We start from the raw sequence: 20968 nt of genomic DNA, 5'->3' as shown, positions 1-20968 counted from the left end.
TGCTTCTTCACAAGCGGGCGTCCACCGATCCCCGAAGGGGGTCCTTGGGGGGGTCCTCTTCTGCTTGGGTTCCTCTGGATAGACCTTCAGCAGATCGTTCAGCACAGCTGCCTTCTTGGAGTATCCATCCACGAATCGTCTATAATATCCACAGAACCCGAGAAATGACCTCAGCTCCATCACATTCTCGGGTCTTGGCCAATTCACCACCGCCTCCACCTTGGCCGGGTCGGTGGCCACTCCGTCTGCGGACACGATATGACCCACATAAGTGACCGATGTTCGACAGAAGCGGCACTTATCCAAGGAGAGCTTCAGGCCTTCTTTCCCTAAGCGATCCAACACTTTCATCAGCCTAGTCTCGTGTTCTTCAAGGGTGGCTCCGAACACAATTATGTCGTCTAGGTAGACCAAACACTCACGCGGACACATATCTCCAATCGTCTTTTCCATAAGCCGTTGGAAAGTGGCTGGAGCGCCACAGATACCTTGGGGCATCCGAGTGAACTGATAAAATCCCAGAGGACAGACGAACGCCGTCTTCTCTTGATCAGTGGGGCTCATCGGAACCTGGTAATACCCAGATCGAAGGTCCAACACGCTAAACCACTGGCTTCCGGACAGTGCGCTGAGGATCTCCTCTATTCGGGGTAGCGTGTATTGGTCAGGCACAGTACATCTGTTCAATGTTCTGTAGTCCACGCACAATCGAACAGACCCATTCTTCTTTCGTACCACCACAATCGGTGAGGCATAGGAACTCCGAGATCCGGTCACTATGCCGGCCGTTTCCATCTCATTCAGGACACCCCGCACATCCTCCACATCTCTGGGAGCTAAGCGGCGCGACCTTTCCCTAAATGGCGTGTCATCATTCAGACGAATCGTGTGCTGAGCGCTTCTGCTGCATCCCACGTCCATCTCACTAGTAGAGAACACATCTCGTCTCTCTCTCAACTGAGCACGTAGCTTCTCTTTCCATGCTTCCTCCAGGGGAGACTCTCCGAAGTCGAATTGTAGTGCCTCGGCCTCTTCTCCCACACGGGCAGTGTGAACGGTCACTGGGTCATCTACAGGATCCACAGGATAAATTCTACCCAACCTTTGTCCTACTTCCAGCGGCACGGTATGGAGATACATGTTCTGGATAGACAAGGTAATCTTCCTGGGGACAGTAGATGGCCAATCCCGTACTTCAGGTATCATTCGGTATCCCCACTGATTCTCAGACTCGGGGAGGGTCTCCAGCGAGAAGTATCGGTCGTGTTCGTGCCGACTGGGGTACTTGATCAGCGCTGTCACGTGCCTCACTCCCCCTGGTGGAATCTGCAATAAACCTCGCTCTTGATTAAAGATTTCACCATACTCTTCCTCATACGCCACCCTATAGCATTCTTCCCGCAGGCCAGGGGCTATATTCAGGGATGACAACGGTAGCTCGCCGGCTTCTTGTAGGAATGAGAGAATCACCGACCTCACAATATCTGCATTCGTGCCTAGTATGATGGGGGCACTGGGATGTTCTCGAGCCTCCGGACAGACCAAAGCTTCCACCAGCATGGGATGCGACTTGTTAGTGTTCAACTGCAAGATATCCAGCTTGACCGCCACTATTCCGTCTATGGGATAATCATCTTTACTCAGTCCCCATAGCTTCATCTTTTCGGCTGACTGCAAGGGAAGATGGCTGAGGTGCTGGTCGTAGAATGGACGGTAGATGATGGTCACTTGTGATCCAGTGTCCAGAAGTGCTGAAGAGTATATTCCCTCCACGACGACTCTTATTACAGCGGTGGGCCCTACTCGGCAGTAAGCATCGGCCGGGGGCGTCTCCTCCGTGGAAGGCCTCCCCGACTCCTCGGCAACATCCTCGGGTACGGTTGATAGGGATGAGATTGCCTTCCGCACGGTCACTGTGTAGGTCTGGGCCTTAGTGGGGTTCGAACAGTTCCTTGCAACATGGCCCTGCTCGCCACAGTTGAAGCAACGGAAGTCTGGGCGGGGACCCGGACCGTCAAGTGACCTGGGAGCGGACCTAGGCACCTCCGGGGTGGCCGTATCCTGACCGCTCTTGCTTCCCTTTGCTTTGGGCACTGTTGCTTCCTTGGTCTCATCCTTGCGAGGGTCTTTGGCCTTCTTGGGCGTATGCAACCTAGTATAGGCCTCATGACCATTCACCTCATCCAGTAGGTCTTCTAGAGTAGGGGGGTCCCCCTTCTGTAGCGTGCATCTGATCATTACCACGATATGGTGCGTGGGTATGGCTCCCCGCAGGAATTGAGTGCACCTATACTCATTTACTTCTGAGGCCTTGATGACTTGGCGGGAACGTAGCTCCCACAAGAGCAATTGGATCCGTTGTATGAACTCGGATAGGTCTTCCCCCTCTTTCTGGCGGAGATTGTAATACTTAGTCCATAACTCACTCACATCATCTTCCTTACCATATGCCCGGGTAAGCGACTCCATCATCTGATGTGCGGTAACCTCAGTATGCTGATCTTTATACATCTTGATGGTAGTGGACGCAGGCGGGCGCAGGCACTCCATGATTCGTTGTCTTTTCACCTCATCAGGACAGGTCCACTCTTCCAGTACCTGTGAAGCATATTCCTTCCAAACATCAAAAGCCTCTTCACCAGTGGGAGTAGGGTTTACCCCTGAAAAGAGCTTTAACTTGCGATATGGCTGAGGGGAAGGGGATTCGTGCTTGGGCCTACCCAGTTGTTGGATGGCCTGGGCTAGTAATTGGATTTCTCCCATTCTACTGGGGCTGGAGCTCCGTCTGCTTGAGCGACAATTAGCACAGGATAATATACTGGCCTCATCCCCGCATACACATTCTGGTGGGGACAGGGACATGCGCATACTAGTCTCTAGCAGGTCTGTTCTGGGGCTACAGGGTTCGGGTTTTATCGGCATTTCAGGATATATAACAGGACACCCTGAGCTGAGGGCCCCGTGGAAACGCAAGTTGGATGGGCCTTGCTGTGGCGACAATTCACATCCCCCAGTGATTAATACGGTGCACCATGACCCGTCGGGGTCGGAGCAGCGACCCAAGATTCTGGCATCTTCTAAGCCTGGGTACTGCATTAGGATTAAACATAGTTCATAGGATGAGGCATTGGCGGGAACTTGTCCTACAGCAAGGGTTTGTGAGGGCGGGACTTGCCTTTTTACCGCCCACGTGTACACCTCTTGGCGGGAAGGTAACGTGTAACCTAACGACATTTTTACTGAGTTCGGGCACCCCAGGTCTGAATCTCAGCAGCGCCTCCAAATGTAACGGGTGCTCCCTATGAATACCGCCGCTACTACTTGCTGTGCAACCTGTGTGGCTTTCAGGAGCCTAAGCCTCTGCTTGGGGAACCTGGGGTACATACATATCATACATCTTTAGGTGCAACGCCTCCACCTGGGAGGGATCCCAACGGAGTGGGAGGAGGCCCTCACAGGAAACAACCACACAACACTACCGAATATAAAACAGGACTGGCTTTACTGCATGGAAACACACATATCACGTAACATCATAACATCATAACAGCATAACAACATAACCTCATCATGCGCCACGGCTGGCGCTAACCACTCTGGGTGTCACGGCGGACACTAACCACACTTAGGCGTCACGGCGGACGCTACCACCTTTAGGCGTCACGGCGGACGCTACCACCTCTAGGCGTCACGGCGGACGCTATCACCTCTAGGCGTCACGGCGGACGCTATCACCTCTAGGCGTCACGGCGGACGCTAACCACCCACAATGTGACCCCACCCTGTGTCCAGTAACCCCCACCCAAATGTCTCGTGCTCCCGAAGTCAAATATCACTGTACATGTGTAAGTGTGACTGCGCAGCCACTATGTTGGGTGATAGGCCTGGTTGGTGCACGTGAGTTGCAGGTTACCTGCCCGGGCTCCAGCCACGGGTACCGCGATATAAATCCGCACGATCCGACGTGGTCCTCCACACCGCGTGGGTTGAATGTCCAGCGCGAACAATGTCACTCCTTGTCGCAGGGTCTTTGGTGGTGTCCTGAGCCCAGAACCCACCTCACCGAGCCGCACGGCTTCAACACTGTGTCCCTGTCCATTCAACCAATAAATGGGGCAGTCCCTATCTAGGGCCTGTCCCTAAGCTCCACAAGCTACTAGATGACTCAGGACCTAACTGGGACCTTGGGGGCTGCTGGCCTAATGCAGAGGGTCACTGACCCCTGCATCCACCTCTTACCCCTATCTGGTCCGGATCCTGACTGCCTGCGTGGCTGCAAAACCCCGCGAAATGTAGCAATCTCTCCCCAGGCAAATCCCTCAGCCCTATTGGTTCCCTGGCGTCAGGTGTCTCTGCCCCTATGCACCCTGGGGGCTGGCATGCTCATCTCGCGCATGCGCGAACTATCTGGTCCTCCCGCGCTGGGTTGGGGCACTGCGCATGCGCAACAGCCCTAACATGGCGGCGCCCTGCTTCCCGAGCCGCCGGGCCGGTAGCAACGCGATCGCGGCCTTAGCGACGGCCCGATCGCGTCCCCGGCAACCGGCCTGCTCGCCGCTCGCGTCCCTAGCTACCAGGGATCGCTCCTTCGCGCGCGCGGCCCCCCCTCACTCCCTCGCACACAGCGTCTGCCGAAAGGGAGGAGGGGGTCAGCCATGACAGGGGGGAACCTGGCTACATATGTAACATGTAATAGAATGGTTAAAGCTGACAATTTATTACATGTAACTACTCTCTAAAAAAACAAGAATATATGTGTCAGCATTTGTTCTGTTTTTGCCTTTGCTCGTATGCTGATTTGACATAAGCATACTGTATAGTGCAAATAGCTTTTCTAATTTGTACAAATCTTGTGCTCATCTGCACAGCACAGATGATGAAGATGTCTGTAAAGTTTTTATAGATCCGTACACTATACTGTCATCAATGAAGGGCTTTAATATTGGTCCATTTAATAAAAAATTACTACTTATAAGTTAATTACACTTATGAAGAACCCATATGGCTATTAACATTTTGTCATTATAATAAAACAAATATAATGTTTTTTAGTTGGTACAGTAGCAATTGACTAGCACATCACTAATTAATCCTTTTTGCTGAAGACGCTTTACAAAAGTATTTTTGGTGTCTGGAATGTAGCTGGGAGCTGATCAAATTCCTCTCGAGGTTATGATGAATATACAATAGCTGTAGTTTTGTTATGCAATAAACTTATGATGAAGCCATGAAGCTTTAAGGAGACCCTAATAATAATTATACTATACGGAATATACATACTGTAGTATGATTTATGTATGCTACACATTTTACATACAGTATGAATTTAATTATATACTGTAGTATTATTTTGAATAACGACTACAAACAGCTTTGTGTCTATGCAAACTACTGAATACAGCCTTGCCCCAGATGGCAGTTAAGTAAAAATTTACAGAAATGGAATAATTTACATTTCAAATGTAAAACAAAGATAAAAAATCTTCACATTAATGTGAGAACCCTGACAAAACTGTAGTCATATACAGTAACTGCTTGTCATGGTGCAGTTAGTGTATTGGTCAGAAAAGTCATAGCATGCTTTATCATAAATAGAAGGCACATTGATGACAATAAATAAATAATGCACATGCAAAAACCATGTCAATTTAATGAGATTACATACAAAGAGCAACAAAACTTTGGCCCCCAATGGAACATTTCTGAAAGCTACTGCAAGAGTGCAAATCCTATTGATTCATTACAATTTGCTTTCTAGGAAAGTTAACAGTAGATATCGCCATTCATATTCCAAGATATCACTGCCATTCGTAATCCAAGCACTAAAAAGATTTTTTCCTTATGGTGCCAACATTTTCTGTTCTGGGCCTGACCCTATTTGTCCCTAATTCACTGATTACAAACACAGATTTATCCCCATGCTGTTTCCAACTGCAGTTAATTTTCCCAAGGTATAGATATAATGTTTCAGGTTTTCAGGTCAGGTTTTTAGGATATCCCTGCTACAGCACAGGTGGCTTTGACTTTGCCTGTGCCACTGATTGAGCCACCTGTGCTGAAGCAGGAATATCCTGAAAACTATGAGATCCAAAAAGTGGTGCACAGCGTTAAAAAAACAGGGGCTAAGCAAAACTTTTGTTAAAAAGATATTTTATCAAACAAGTGACAACATGAGGGTAGAAGGATGTCCAATCTGATGCGTTATACGCAGTGAGCGCTTTGTCAAAGAATGTTACTCCCTTGTTAAATCCACAGTTTATAAAGGTTTTCCCAAAAAATGGAAGAGACGAATCGCGCATGGCGCAGCATCACCAGTGAGACCGGAAATGGAGCCTAAATTGATCTATTATTGTAACTTCTTCCTTCAGTCCCAAGGCCAATTTACAATGGACCACTGTGGTATTCTTTTAAACACCTGCAAGTCGACACATTACTGAAGCGCATGCGCATTACAATTCAAGAATATCTGCCATCTGGCGGATACGCGAAGAATTGCAACCAATTAAATCCGAACCATTATCAATAAACACATCAACCACGGGTGTGAATGCAACATGAATGCGGTATGAATGCGGTCAGAATGCGGCATGAACGTGGTGAAGTGCGATGAAGTGCGTGGCATTCGGAAAAAATCCCCGAAAAAATTCGGAGATGTTGGAGAATAAAAGGAGCAGCGGCAGTACATAAAATCCAACAATATATCAATCTAATATAAAAAAAAAAGGAAGGTAGAATGGCCTAAAAAGGTCAAGTTGTGCACCTTGCACTACACCAATGAAGAAGTGGGGAACCAATAAATTGTGAATGTGTGATGACGGAACAAAAACTGCAATAAAGGGTGCGGAGGTGGTGCTGGCAGGGATGGGGTTAATGATGAACAAAGAAAAGAAAGAAAGCTCCCTATTAGCCGCACAAAAGAACACCTATGCCTATATTAAAAATTACTATTTATTAATAATGATTAAAATATGTTTATTACAGCAAAAACTAACGTGAACCAAAGTGATTAAAATATGAAGCCACAACGGTGAAACGTATGTTGGGCAGGCAAGGCTCCACCACCTAGTGCGCTGGCTATATCGGAGAGGTCTGTTGCCTTTTCTCACTTAGAGTGTTTCGGAGCCTTCTAAAGGAAGCACAACACTCTGATTACTCTCCTATTGTTATGGTTCCGAGTACAAGACACATACTTTGTGATCTTGAGATAGCTGTCTTGCTTACCATGACAGACCTATAGGTTCATTAACCTTTGAACCTATTGGTCTGGTACAAATGTGTGTGTATATATTCATATATATTAGCATCTAGCTGGCTCAATTAAATACACCACAATTATTTTGAGCGTGCACACTATATTAAGCTATACTCTCCATTCTCTAATTTAGGTGTAGTCCTCAAACTACATAGAACTGTATTGGTATAACTACCACTGTTAGTATAATTTTATAGCAGTGGGATATCCTGATTCATAATAGTTATTCCTAGCATACACTGTTAGTTTGAACTAGGCATACAGTTACCTCCTCCGTTTTTTATTTATTTTAATCACTTTGGTTCACGTTAGTTTTTGCTGCAATAAACATATTTTAATCATTTATTAATAAATAGTAATTTTTAATATAGGCATAGGTGTTCTTTTGTGCGGCTAATAGGGAGCTTTCTTTCTTTTGTTTGTTCATAATATAAAAAAAAGAATGATATAATCTGACAAATCACGCTGACATTGCAAACACATTCAATGAATACTCTGTGGGTGTGATACTACCCTACTATTAAAGTACAAACTAATTATGATCATGAAGCTCAACATGTGCTATAGCCCCTATCCCTCACAGCAATGCTCACAATATTCAATATTCAATATTACAGCTTGTAAGACAGCTTCAATGTACATGTATGCATATGATACAATCTTATATGCACACAGCTCTAGCCTCACTGTCCTTGGATAATCTAATTTTTCATGACTTGTATACTAAATTTTCCAAAACAAACTGTTTTTAAAAACAGACAAAACTGTAATGATAGTATTTGGGACTAAGGCTACATTTTTAAAGCTACCACAACAGAGCTACAGATCTGAACCAACTCTAACGCCATTCTAGGCCCTGTCACTATTTTTAAGTATCTGGGCATTTGTCTCTTTTCATTTAATGTAACCATGTATTGTATTGTCATCATAACACTTTGCTCAAGACATTCTTGAAAAGGAAAGGTAACTCTCAATGTATTATTTCCTGGTAAAACAATTTAGGATACAGAGTCCTGAATTGAGTATAGTGAAGTCGGGGACAAAGGCTGAGAACAAGGCAGGCGGTAAAGGTGCAGAGTCCGGATCACAGCCTGAGGTCAAGGCAGGCAGCAAACAGTCAGCATTAAGGTCTACATTTTGGGAGGAAGTCCTGCCTTTTACATATAGGATTCCAGTAATTAATATGGCCAGTGTTGCTCAGTGTGGGCAGAACTGATTTTTTTTTTATCAAGGAAAAGAATATTCGTCAGAGCTTCAGTGTGGGCACTGATCACACCAACGCCTCATATGCTCCAGCTCACTCACTGTCCCTTGAGTTTTAGCAACAGTACCACCATCACCTTCAACACACTCATGCACACTCAATGGACGGTTCCAGTCATGTAATCCCCTCCACCATTTACACTAGTTCACATCTGTTGTGAGGTGCACCCTTTTACTTTGTGAAATACCAAGACTCCTCCTCAGAATGATTATTATCATCACTACTTACAACACAAAGTACATGGTCAAGGGTAGTCCTTTATAACAACAACCATGACCGAAGAACCCTGAGTCCTATTATCGACTACCTGGAGTGCCTTTTTCCCTTCTTTGCCATATGCCATATAAGTGCAGTGGTACTGAAAGGAATTCAGGCTTTCCCGTGACTCACCATGGAATGGCACAAAACGCCAGACGACTGCACCCGTATCCTTGAAATGTAAATTCATTCGAAGCAATTACATTTTGACTCTATCTAACATTGCATTAATGAAGAAAATTTCCCTTCTCTTAAAATATTTATTTATAACCCAATTCTACCCATATCAGCCACTGTGCATTTCAGAACATGATGGCCAAATGCAAATTCAAAATCATTAACTATAAAATAATCTAATGCACAGTTTGTTCTTCATTAGACGGCTGCATGAACTCCTTTACGGAACATTACAATTATTTTAATAAATAAGAATAACAATTTCCCACTATTGATATTGTTACTTGTTACCATTCTTTATCAATGGTCAAAACATTTGTTTTCCTCATAAAACGCAACAGAGGTTCCCAGCACTCAATGCAGGCAAAATATAGCTAGCAAAATTGTATTTTACTGACTAGAAAAATCCAATCATCTGGATGATTAAAATATACAAATAAGCAAAAGTATTAATTACAAGATACACTATGCATATAGATCAGGCAATGCTAGAAAATGGTATCATGCTAATCAACAACATGGAAATAATACCAAAAAAAGGGGGGGAGGGAGTAATAGATAAGATATTGAACAATTGGAACCACAACCAAGGGTGTGGGGGGGGGGAGCGAGAGTAGAGGGAGTAGGGAAGGAAACAAATGGGGGAGGAGGGGAAGAGAGGTTAATGCAAAATTAAATCAGGGGGGCAACATTTTGGCAGGTGAGCCTCTTCTTCTCTCCTATTCCTACATAATAAATCTCAGTGGTACTTCCCTCTAATACCCTCAGTAGTATAATACTACCTATCGTGTAAACAGGTTACAAAAAGTAATACGTCCAAAAAGCTCCAGATATTAAAATTCCAAGAATCTGAGGAATAGCAATCTTCCCTTGGGTTCTGTTTCGGAGTGGACTCCTAGAGATACTGTATGTCTCAAGAATGCAATCTAATAATCTCCACCGGGTGAGCTATCAAGGTATGTAGTAAATATAATAGTCTGCATAGCTCTAATTGGAGATGGGAGTGATAGCAGTCATCTCCAACAGGAACCAGTTCAGTCTGCAGAGGAGGACGTCTGCTTTCTGTATTTTTTTCCATATATTTCATTTGTTCAGAAGTGTAAACTTTTATATCTGTATTTATAAGCAATTTCAATCATTTCAGAGTGCATCAATGTGTAATCACAGAAAAGATTGTTCTTATCAGATGTCATATTATTATGTTTAAATTCTGTGCATCTAGAGACTATCTATTTATGTCACTTTTTATGACACTGATGGCAAAGCTTGACATCCCATTTCTGAAAACATTTTTAGCATTTATGCTGTGTCATACAATTTCCCATGGCTGTTTATTCCGCTGGATCTTTGGAAGCTGAAGAACATTTATGTTATACAATCAAGATATTAATTCATATTTACTGAGCTGAACTAAACATTATATTGTAAAGGCAACAATATGCTAGCATGAACCTACTGATGGTGAAATGTACTACAGATATACAGGTTACATAACCATATTGTAAATAAATAGAAATAGAAAACAATGTTCCAATGTATTTTATACACACACGCGCATATGCACGTGTACACACAGACACACACACACACACACACACACACACACACACACACACACACACACACACACACACACACACACACACACACACACACACACACACACACTTATATATCAAATAGTGTTTTTAATTTTCTTAGAGAGGTTACTCGCGTTTCTCTTTTAAAGATATTATAACGTATTAATGCATAGTATGCTTTGCCACTAGTACAGTTCCTATAACATTACAGTAGTGTCATGGGCTGATAGTGGTGAATACCTTTAGTGACTGAGGACTCTACATGTGGAGTAGAGCATAAAGGAGATGTTGTTGTTTTGGCTTTACAAATAAAGGCATGAAGTGGGATGGTGCCAGGTTTGACTTGTACAAGTTTTTGCATTAGCAGACAGGACACAACTTTAGTCAGTACAGTTCACACTTCAGGTGGCCTAGTGAAAGGATATCAAGGCACCAGGTGAATAGAGGAAGAAAAAACAAAGTGCAGATGAAAATCTATATCCAAAGTTCAACCCTCCCAAATCACAACTATGCCCTGTAAAATTACTGGATGGAAAAGATATGTGTGATTAATTCATTTTTATGGAATGAACATAAGAAAGAACTGTTAAAAAAAGACAATGGTAAGTTAGGGGAACAAAAAAAAGCTACGAATTTACACATACTGTAATAGAATATTGTTGGACGGAGTGAAACGTTTAAATCAAAAGCCAAAGTTTGATAAAACTATTTGGGGGCATAAATGGCAATTTATATTTGTCTCCAAATGGTGTTTTAAAGTGTGTATTAACTCTTAACACTCACACCGCCTTGTGCAAATGCTGTCGCATCAAGTTATCTTTAGGTCTTCTCCTCTCTGTCTTGTGGAGTCTTTCTTCCCTCTTCGTCTGCGAACTTCTTCACCTTCTTCTTTGATGTGGTATCACCCTCGGGATAAACGAATGAACAAATGAGCAAAATACATTAACAGTTTAAAAAGTTTAAAGAATGTCCCAAGGAATAAAAACAGGGCTAAAATGCACTATAAACACTCACACGGGCAGGTGTGAGTGCAATATTTGGGGAGGCTTCTTTAGGCTCCAGGAAACGGTTCAGCCTCTCCAATATAGTTGGAAGGTCTCTACTTAAAACAAAAGATAAGTAATGGAATGGGAGGTTTGTAACAGAGTACTAATACTCAAACGGCCAAGTGTGAGCACACACTTGGAATGGTATCTTTGTTGCTCCTCCTGCAGTCTCCAAATCGTAGTCCAAAGCAGAATAGGGTGATAAAGTCTCACCCCAGAAGGGTAAGTAAAGGTCTTAAACCAGAGGTAAAAGCCAAGGTATTTATTAAAACAATAAACAAAAAAGTGCTGCTAACTCAACAAGTGAGCAGCGCTATTACAGATAAAAAAGCCAGTCTATAGGGAATATAATGCAGGACTCGTGGTTTTGCAGCAAACTCCCTCCGCGTCCGGATGTAGTGCTGCGCTTCCCTTGTCCCACTCCAGACGGTGGAGTCTGCTTTGGACTACGATTTGGATACTGCAGGAGGAGCAACAAAGATACCATTCCAAGTGTGTGCTCACACTTGGCTGTGTGAGTATTAGTACTCTGTTACAAACCTCCCATTCCATTACTTATCTTTTGTTTTAAGTAGAGACCTTCCAACTATATTGGAGAGGCTGAACCATTTCCTGGAGCATAAAGAAGCCTCCCCAAAGAGTGCACTCACACCTGCCCGTGTGAGTGTTATAGTGCATTTTAGCCCTGTTTTTATTCCTTGGGACATTCTTTAAACTTTTTAAACTGTTAATGTGTTTTGCTCATTTGTTCATTCGTTTATCCCGAGTGTGATACCACATCAAAGAAGAAGGTGAAGAAGTTCGCAGACGAAGAGGGAAGAAAGACTCCACAAGACAGAGAGGAGAAGACCTAAAGATACCTTGATGCGACAGCATTTGCACAAGGCCGTGTGAGTGTTAAGAGTTAATACACACTTTAAAACACCATTGTCATTGCTTCAGGGTTTTACACACCTGAACCATATTTTGTTCCATTTCACCCTTCCACCTGTGCTCCCCCATCTCTCTCTCTTGTTTCCCTGTTTTACTAAGGATCCTGGGTAGATCCTTTTTTGGGGTTGTTTGAGTCACAGGAGGAGACAAAGAAGCAGAGGGATACCTTATGAACTTCTAAAGTTGTTATTATACCTTTATCCCGTACTTATACATACAGGTAGCGCCCGGTTTTCTCTTTCCATAAACGATATCTATACAGTGGACACACTTATTACGTGTAGATATGATCACGTAGTATATTTGTATGTATGAAAGTATTTAGAAAAGATCATAAGACCAATAAAAACTCGGAACATTGAACATCTAAGTAATATTAAGAGAAGGATTGCCACACATAGGGGGCTATGCACTAAGCTCAATGCTTTTGCGTCCGGATGGGAAAAAAAGCACGTCCGTTAAAAAATGAGGCCGGAGACGCGATTCCCTAATGACTTGAGCCCATTTTCTAACGTACATGCTCAAAACAGCCACATCGTACGTGTTGGTTTTTTCCCCTGCTAGTGTTCTTAAACTTCACGTACGATAGCTGATAGAAAAAATAAGCCGCCTGTAACATTTGCATGGAGATTCTGTATCTCCATGCAAGGCTGTTACAGGTGACAGTACACAAAATAAATACATTTTAATAATAGTGTACATGAGCACAGGGTCTCCGGAGCTGAACCGCATTGGTTTCAGGTCCGAGGACCCCCTACTTCCGGAGATACAGGCCCCGTTATGGGGTGCCGGTATCCCCTGCACTTCGAAAGCTTCTGCGTCACGTGACCGGGACATTTCAATTCTGCAGGGGATACCGGCACCCCATAACGGGGCCTTTATATCCTGAAGTAGGGCGTCCCCGAGGCTGAAACCAATGCGGTTCAGCTCTGGAGACCCCCTACACATCTACACTACTGTCAAAATACACATATCAATAAACAATAATTCCTTACCATAGCGGCTATCTGCAACGGTAATGAAGCTGCATTAATGTACATTTTAATAATAGTGTGCCGGAGCAGGGGGTCCCCTGAGCTGAACAGCATTGATTTCTGCCTCAGAGACCCCCTGCTTCCCGAGTTACAGGGCAAGGAATGGGGCATCGGTGCCAGTGTCGCCGCCATCTTTATAGCATCCAAGACGCGACGGGGATATATACATATACAGTGTTCGACAATCCTATACATTTGCATGCCCGGGGCGAGTGGATTTAATATCTGGGCGAGCTCCTATTGGCCCAAGCAGCACACATGTTTGTTTTTTTTAAATTTTCCCTAGAGCGCTGAAAAAAAAAAAACTCCCCCTACCTGACAGCCTCTGGCCAATCAGATTGCTCCATGGCCCGCCCCCGCATGCCTCTCATTGGCCTGCGTGGCTCTATGACGTCACCCAACTGCCACTATCCTGTTCTCCTCATCCACAGCTCACCTCCCTGCCGGCTCCTCACCCACAGCGCGCCTTCCCCCCTCCTGGTGGCCGTCACTCTCCCCCATCAGCCGGACCGCAGCTCACCTTCCCCCCTCCCGGTGTCCGTCACTCTACCCCATCAGCCGGACAGGCACCGCCCCATCCCTGCTGCAAGGTTCCCGAAGGCTCGCGCCTCACCCGCAGCTCACCTCCCCGCCGGATCCCCACCCGCAGGTCACCTTCACCCTCGGCGCGCCTTCCCCCCTCCCGGTGGCGTCACGTGACTGGGATATTTCAATTCTGCAGGGGATACCGGCACCCCATAATGGGGCCTGTATATCCTGAAGTAGGGCGTCCCTGAGGCTGAAACCAATGCGGTTCAGCTCTGGAGACCCCCTACACATCTACACTACTGTCAAAATACACATATCAATAAACAATAATTCCTTACCATAGCGGCTATCTGCAACGGTAATGAAGCTGCATTAATGTACATTTTAATAATAGTGTGCCGGAGCAGGGGGTCCCCTGAGCTGAACAGCATTGATTTCTGCCTCAGAGACCCCCTGCTTCCCGAGTTACAGGGCAAGAAATGGGGCATCGGTGCCAGTGTCGCCGCCATCTTTATAGCATCCAAGACGCGACGGGGATATATATACATATACAGTGTTCGACAATCCTATACATTTGCATGCCCGGGGCGAGTGGATTTAATATCTGGGCGAGCTCCTATTGGCCCAAGCAGCACACGTGTTTGTTTTTTTTAAATTTTCCCTAGAGCGCTGAAAAAAAAAAAACTCCCCCTACCTGACAGCCTCTGGCCAATCAGATTGCTCCATGGCCCGCCCCCGCATGCCTCTCATTGGCCTGCGTGGCTCTATGACGTCACCCAACTGCCACTCTCCTGTTCTCCTCATCCACAGCTCACCTCCCTGCCGGCTCCTCACCCACAGCGCGCCTTCCCCCCTCCTGGTGGCCGTCACTCTCCCCCATCAGCCGGACTGAAGCTCACCTTCCCCCCTCCCGGTGTCCGTCACTCTCCCCCGTCAGCCGGAAAGGCACCGCCCCATCCCTGCTGCAAGGATCCCGAAGGCTCGCGCCTCACCCGCAGCTCACCTCCCCGCCGGATCCCCACCCGCAGGTCACCTTCACCCTCGGCGCGCCTTCCCCCCTCCCGGTGGCCGTCACTCTCCCCCATCAGCCAGCCCGCAGCTCACCTTCCCCCCTCCCGGTGGCCGTCACTCTCCCCCATCAGCCGGCCCGCAGCTCACCTTCCCCCCTCCCGGTGGCCGTCACTCTCCCCCATCAGTCGGCCCGCAGCTCACCTTCCCCCCTCCTGGTGGCCGTCACTCTCCCCCCTCAGCCGGACAGGCCCCGCACATGCCCTGCTGCAAGCTTCCCGGTGGCTCGCGCTCACAGGTGCAGAGAGGGGGCGCATGCGCAGCGCTCCCCGGACGGGAGGAGGGAGAGCAGAGAAGGGCTAGGCGCGCAACAATCGGAGGAGCGCGGGAGAGAGGAGCGGTGCTGTGAGTCCTGGCAGAGGGGAGGGGGCTTTGTGGTCCTGTAACAGGTGAGAGGGCTTTGTGGTCCTGTAACAGGGGAGGGGGCTTTGTGTGTAGGGGGGGGGGACACAGTGTGTGTGTGGGGGGATGGACAGTGTGTGTATGGGGGGGGGCAGTGTGTGTGGGGGGGGCAGTGTGTATGTGGGGGGGCACAGTGTGTGTGTGTGGGGGGGACAGTGTGTGTGTGTGTGGGGGGGAAATGTGTGTGTGGGGGGAAATGTGTGTGGGGGGGAAATGTGTGTGTGGGGGGGAATGTGTGTGTGGGGGGGGTGTGTGTGTGGGGGGGGAATGTGTGTGTGGGGGGGGAATGTGTGTGGGGGGGAATGTGTGTGTGGGGGGGGGATTGTGTGTGTGTCGGGGGGGAATGTGTGTGGGGGGGACAGTGTGGGGGGGACACAGTGTGTGTGTGGGGGGACACAGTGTGTGGGGGGACACAGTGTGTGTGAGGGGACACAGTGTGTGTGTGTGGGGGGGACAGTGTGTGTGGGGGGGAAGGGACAGTGTGTGTGTGTGGGGGGGGAAGGGACAGTGTGTGTGTGGGGGGATGACAGTGTGTGTGGGGGGGGCAGTGTGTGTGTGTGGGGGGACAGTGTGTGTGTCACCCCACCCAGTCACATCACGCCGTCACCCCACCCCGTCACACCACCCAATCTCCCCATCACCCCACCCACCCAATCACCCCCCCTGTCTCTCACCCTCTGTCTCTCGCCCTCTGTCTCTCACCCTGCCTCTCGCCCTGCCTCTCTGCCTCTCGCCCTGCCTCTCTGCCTCTCGCCCTGCTTCTCTGCCTCTCGCCCTCTCTCTCTGCCTCTCGCCCTCTCTCTCTGCCTCTCGCCCTCTCTCTCTCTTTCTGCCTCTCGCAGGGGGGGGGCTGCTTGGTTGATTGTAACAAGTCTTTTATGCTGTCTACAGTTATTCCTAATGTATTTGTCCCATTCTACACCCAGTCAGTCACCCCCCCCCAGTCAGTCACCCCTCTCCAAACAGTCAGTCACCCACTCCCCAGTCAGTCACGCCGTCTCCCCTCTCTCTGGTCTCCCCCATCTCCCCTCTCTCTGGTCTCCCCGTCTCCCCTCTCTCTGGTCTCCCCCGTCTCCCCTCTCTCTGGTCTCCCCCGTCTCCCCTCTCTGGTCTCCCCCATCTCCCCCTCTCTCTTTCTCTCTCCACCCTCTCCCCCTCTCTCTTTCTCTCTCTTTCTCTCTCCCCCCTCTCCCTTTCTCTCTCCCCCCGCTCTGTTTCTGTCTCTCTCCCCTCTCTCTGTCTCTCTCCCCCCTCTCTCTCCCTCCCTCTCACTCCCCCCTCTCTCTCTCCCCCCCTCTCTCTCCCCCCATTCTCTCTCCCTCCCTCCCCCCCTCTCCCTCCCCCCCTCTCCCCTCTCTCTCTCTCCCCTCTCTTTATCTGGATATCTTATTTACCCTATATATCTTAACTGTCCTATACTAAACCAAAATAACCTATACTGCTTTCTTCCAGATTTGACTCTCAAGCTTCAGACAGGAGACATCGGAATCCCCCCTAACCCAGATGACAGGTAGAAAACACCTCCCCTCCAACTTATAACATTGCGGGAATGAGGTACATGGACATTGAAGGACTGCGGATCAGGTAAGATCCCAGGTGGGATTGCTGCTTTAGATATTGTGAAGTGGGGGCATCCAGACACTGGATAAAGGGTGCAGGAAATTAGTCATTCACATCTGGCTTTTTTTTGTAAATCCGACATTTACACACACACACACACACACACACACACACACACACACACACACACACACACACACACACACACACACACACACACACACACACACACACACACACACACACACACACACACACACACACACACACGTAACAAGGACCAATTGTAGTATAATGTAATACAATAAATAAACTTATGTCAAAAACGAATGTTGTTCTTACTAGGAATTTATTAAATTTATTTTTTTATTTTTTTTAAAGCGGGCCTGGCGGCGGGACTAGGGCGGGGTTGGGGGTGGGACCAGGGCGGGGTTGGTGGCGGGCCTATGGTGGGGTTGGGGGCGGGACTAGGTGGCGAGTAGATTTTTTTGTTGAGTGAGTAGATTTTGGGGTGATTTGTCGACCACTGTGTATATATATATATATATATATATATATATATATATATATATATATATATATATATATATATATATATATATATACAAATACAACTGTATGCTCATCTGCATGTCTTAGGCAGGTCTGCAACCCCGCCTTTCCCCATCATCACCCAGCATACAGCACTTCCACTGCAGCATGGGATTCTGGGAAATGACATGCAAATGAGCACACAGTGTTACTTTTTGCCTCAAAAACCATTTTTAACATGGTTCCCTATAGGCCTATATCCAAATCAATTATACAATTCACTATTCAATTCCTAAAGCCAAACCATTGCCAAATAAATTCTAAGTCAAAGTAACCACAATCATTGCAATCTAACTACCAGAAATAAACCATTACAAATTACATGTTACTAAATAAAAATTACATTACACACACCAATGTATAAATAAAGCTGCTAAATACATTTGTAATACATGAAAAGAACATAAACATTAGAAAAACAATCAATTATCCCTGTGTGTATATCCATAGAGATAGATATACATAACATACAGGGGCAATAATAGAGCATAAAAAACAGTGCATTTACATCCAAAAATCACATAGAATACACCCATTCAGTGTCCCTGAATGTATGTATATCCATAGGGATATAGATCAATTCAGGGGCATTAAATGGAAATTAAAAAATAAAACACATGAATAAAAAATCAAAAAAACCTGTAAAAGTTAAAATAATAACCTTTTCTTTTGTTTACTTACCATTAGATGCCCACTCACCGAAATCCAGGGGACCCGAAAGCACTGGAACCAATCCAAAGGTAACCATAAAATAATCAATCAATCAGGGCCGTGGGAAACATTTGACCAAAATGTGACGTCATAGGCCTATAAAAGCCTATGTCGTCTCATTTTGAAGCCAGGCGCCGAGTAGGGAAGACCTCCCCTCCTAAGAAGAGAAGAAGGGCATGGCGTAAGAAGACAGAGAAGACCCCAAAGAATAAAAGAAGACACCAACACTGACAAAAAGGATTACAAATAGAAGAAAGAAGACAGACGTGGATTGTAATGGGTTTTTTTTTATGGTTACCTGTGGATTGGTTCGAGACCTTCCGGTTCTCCTGGATTTTGGTGAGTGGGCATCTAAAGGTAAGTAAACAAAAGAAAAAAGTTTATTATTTTAACTTTTACAGGATTTTTTTATTTTTTATTCATGTGTATTTTTTTTTTAAATTCCATGTAATGCCCCTGAATTGATCTATGTCCCTATGGATATACATACATAAATTCAGGGACACTGAATGGATGTATTGTATGTGATTTTTTTTATAAAAAATCATTTGATATTTGTATATGTAGCCCCCTGTAAACAGCACAGGCTATACATATCTTTCTCCTACTGTGGTAAGTCCTGTTAAGGGCAGGCACCAGTAGTAATCATGGGTTTTCCCCCCTTTCAAGCCCTGCCCTGAGTGATAGATGCAGGCCCCTGACTCTGCTGAAGGCATGAGACAGAGGGGAGGTTCTGCTGACATCATGAGGGGTGGGGCTAAGCCTATTTAGCAGTCGATTCCTGTAAGTGACAGTTAGTCTAGTCTATTCCAGTCTATTCGAGGCTTCGGAGTCTGTCCTGGAAGTTGGAGGAGTAGACACAGCTCCGTCCTGGGAGCGAGCAAGAGGGAAAGAACTCTGGCCTATTCCATTTGAAGAACGAGCCAAGTTCAGGTGGACCAATGACCCTCACCCTGATGATGGGGTGATGGAGAGATTCTATCCCCCACCCGGAGAATACCCTCTGCGGTGGGCAGTGGGGTATTGAGGCCTCAACACAGTCCATCCTGTCGGAGAGCACACTTGGAGGGAAGGAGAGGAGGAAAGGCCTGTACAGAGTGGAGGGTCGTGTATATTACGGACATTGCTGTTGTTGTTGTTGTAGCTGCTTGTGCTACTACGGACGGGCGTGGCTCGGAGCAATAAAGAGAGACAATATCTGTTACTAAGGACTGTTGGGGTCACTCTTCTATACGGGTCCTACCCCATACCTTGGGAAGGTATAGAGGATGAAGGCGCTGCACCACCACTGAGAGAATGGAGGCTAATAGCCCAGAAGCCTGGTCCTGTTATCCCCCAACACCATCGTGGGAGACTCAGGCCCTCCTGTTCCACGCAGGTACTCACCACACAGTACATGTAATCCGCCCTCACACACCCTAGATATGTCAGATGAGTCTAGGGGGGGGGGGACAGGGTTACATATACATAGATGGTTTTATGATATCCATCTATTTTTGTATTTAACTAATTGTAGTTAAGCAACCCATCTGATTTTAGGATATTCTTAACAGCTAAATAGCTCATGTTATGCTTCAATTATCATGTGGTTATATCTTGGGTAATCTAATTTACATAGTGTTACATTTTCTAACAATAAGCTCATTAAAATAGAATGTATTAATAATTTCAGTATTTGTATATTGTCATAGGACTTAAAAAGAATATTAGGGATTACCATTCCAATATGCAACCATATGATTGAATTTCTGGTATCTAAAATATGCATCCATTACAAACCCCTTATATCCTCCATGCATTTGGAAAACTGTCATTAAGACTGTTTACCCTAATGTAATTAGCATGTATGTCTATTGTTCCCTATATGATCATTCTGACTCCCTGTATAATTATTTCCCAATATTAATGGTGTTACTATAGTGTATTTAAATTGGTTATCTACTCTTAATGTGATTGATATCCTGACTATTGGCTTCTATTTTATTTTTTTGAATTATTCATTGTTCACTTGTGTTAGATATTTTATATTTTGTATTTGGTACACATCTTACTTTTAAATTTATCATTTGCACTCCTGGTGGTGCATAAACAATACCAACTTGAAGCGCAGCAAAGAATTTGTATCTTGTAATTTTTAACTAATATTATGTCTGGAATTACCAATGCTATATAAACTGCCTAGTTAGAGGGGGGGGGGGGTACAATCCTGATGAAGCCGAACTACCATTGGCGAAATGTGTAGAGTCGGAGGTTCCCTTTGGCAGAGCTTCCTGCACACGGTGAGTAAGCAATCTATAGGAGCCAAGACTCACATATATTACATTTCCTTTTTCACTACCATCTGCACTTAGATTTTGGACTAAAACAGAACAAAGTTCCATGGATCGGTGCTGCCAAAACTTGGTTACATACACAAGCCAGTTTCAAGACTGATGTGAAGACATAACAAATATATAAGCTTGCTTGAAGAAAGAATAATCATGGCAACATGATGTGAGAATGATAATGAAATGAAGCAGGTGAAATGCTCACAATAAGGGGAGGTATATACAGGTATATACAAC

This window comes from Ascaphus truei, chromosome 1, assembly GCF_040206685.1.
Source record: "Ascaphus truei isolate aAscTru1 chromosome 1, aAscTru1.hap1, whole genome shotgun sequence".
Classification (NCBI taxonomy): domain Eukaryota; kingdom Metazoa; phylum Chordata; class Amphibia; order Anura; family Ascaphidae; genus Ascaphus; species Ascaphus truei.
The sequence above is the reverse complement of the archived record's forward strand: the minus strand, read 5'-3'. Positions refer to the sequence as shown.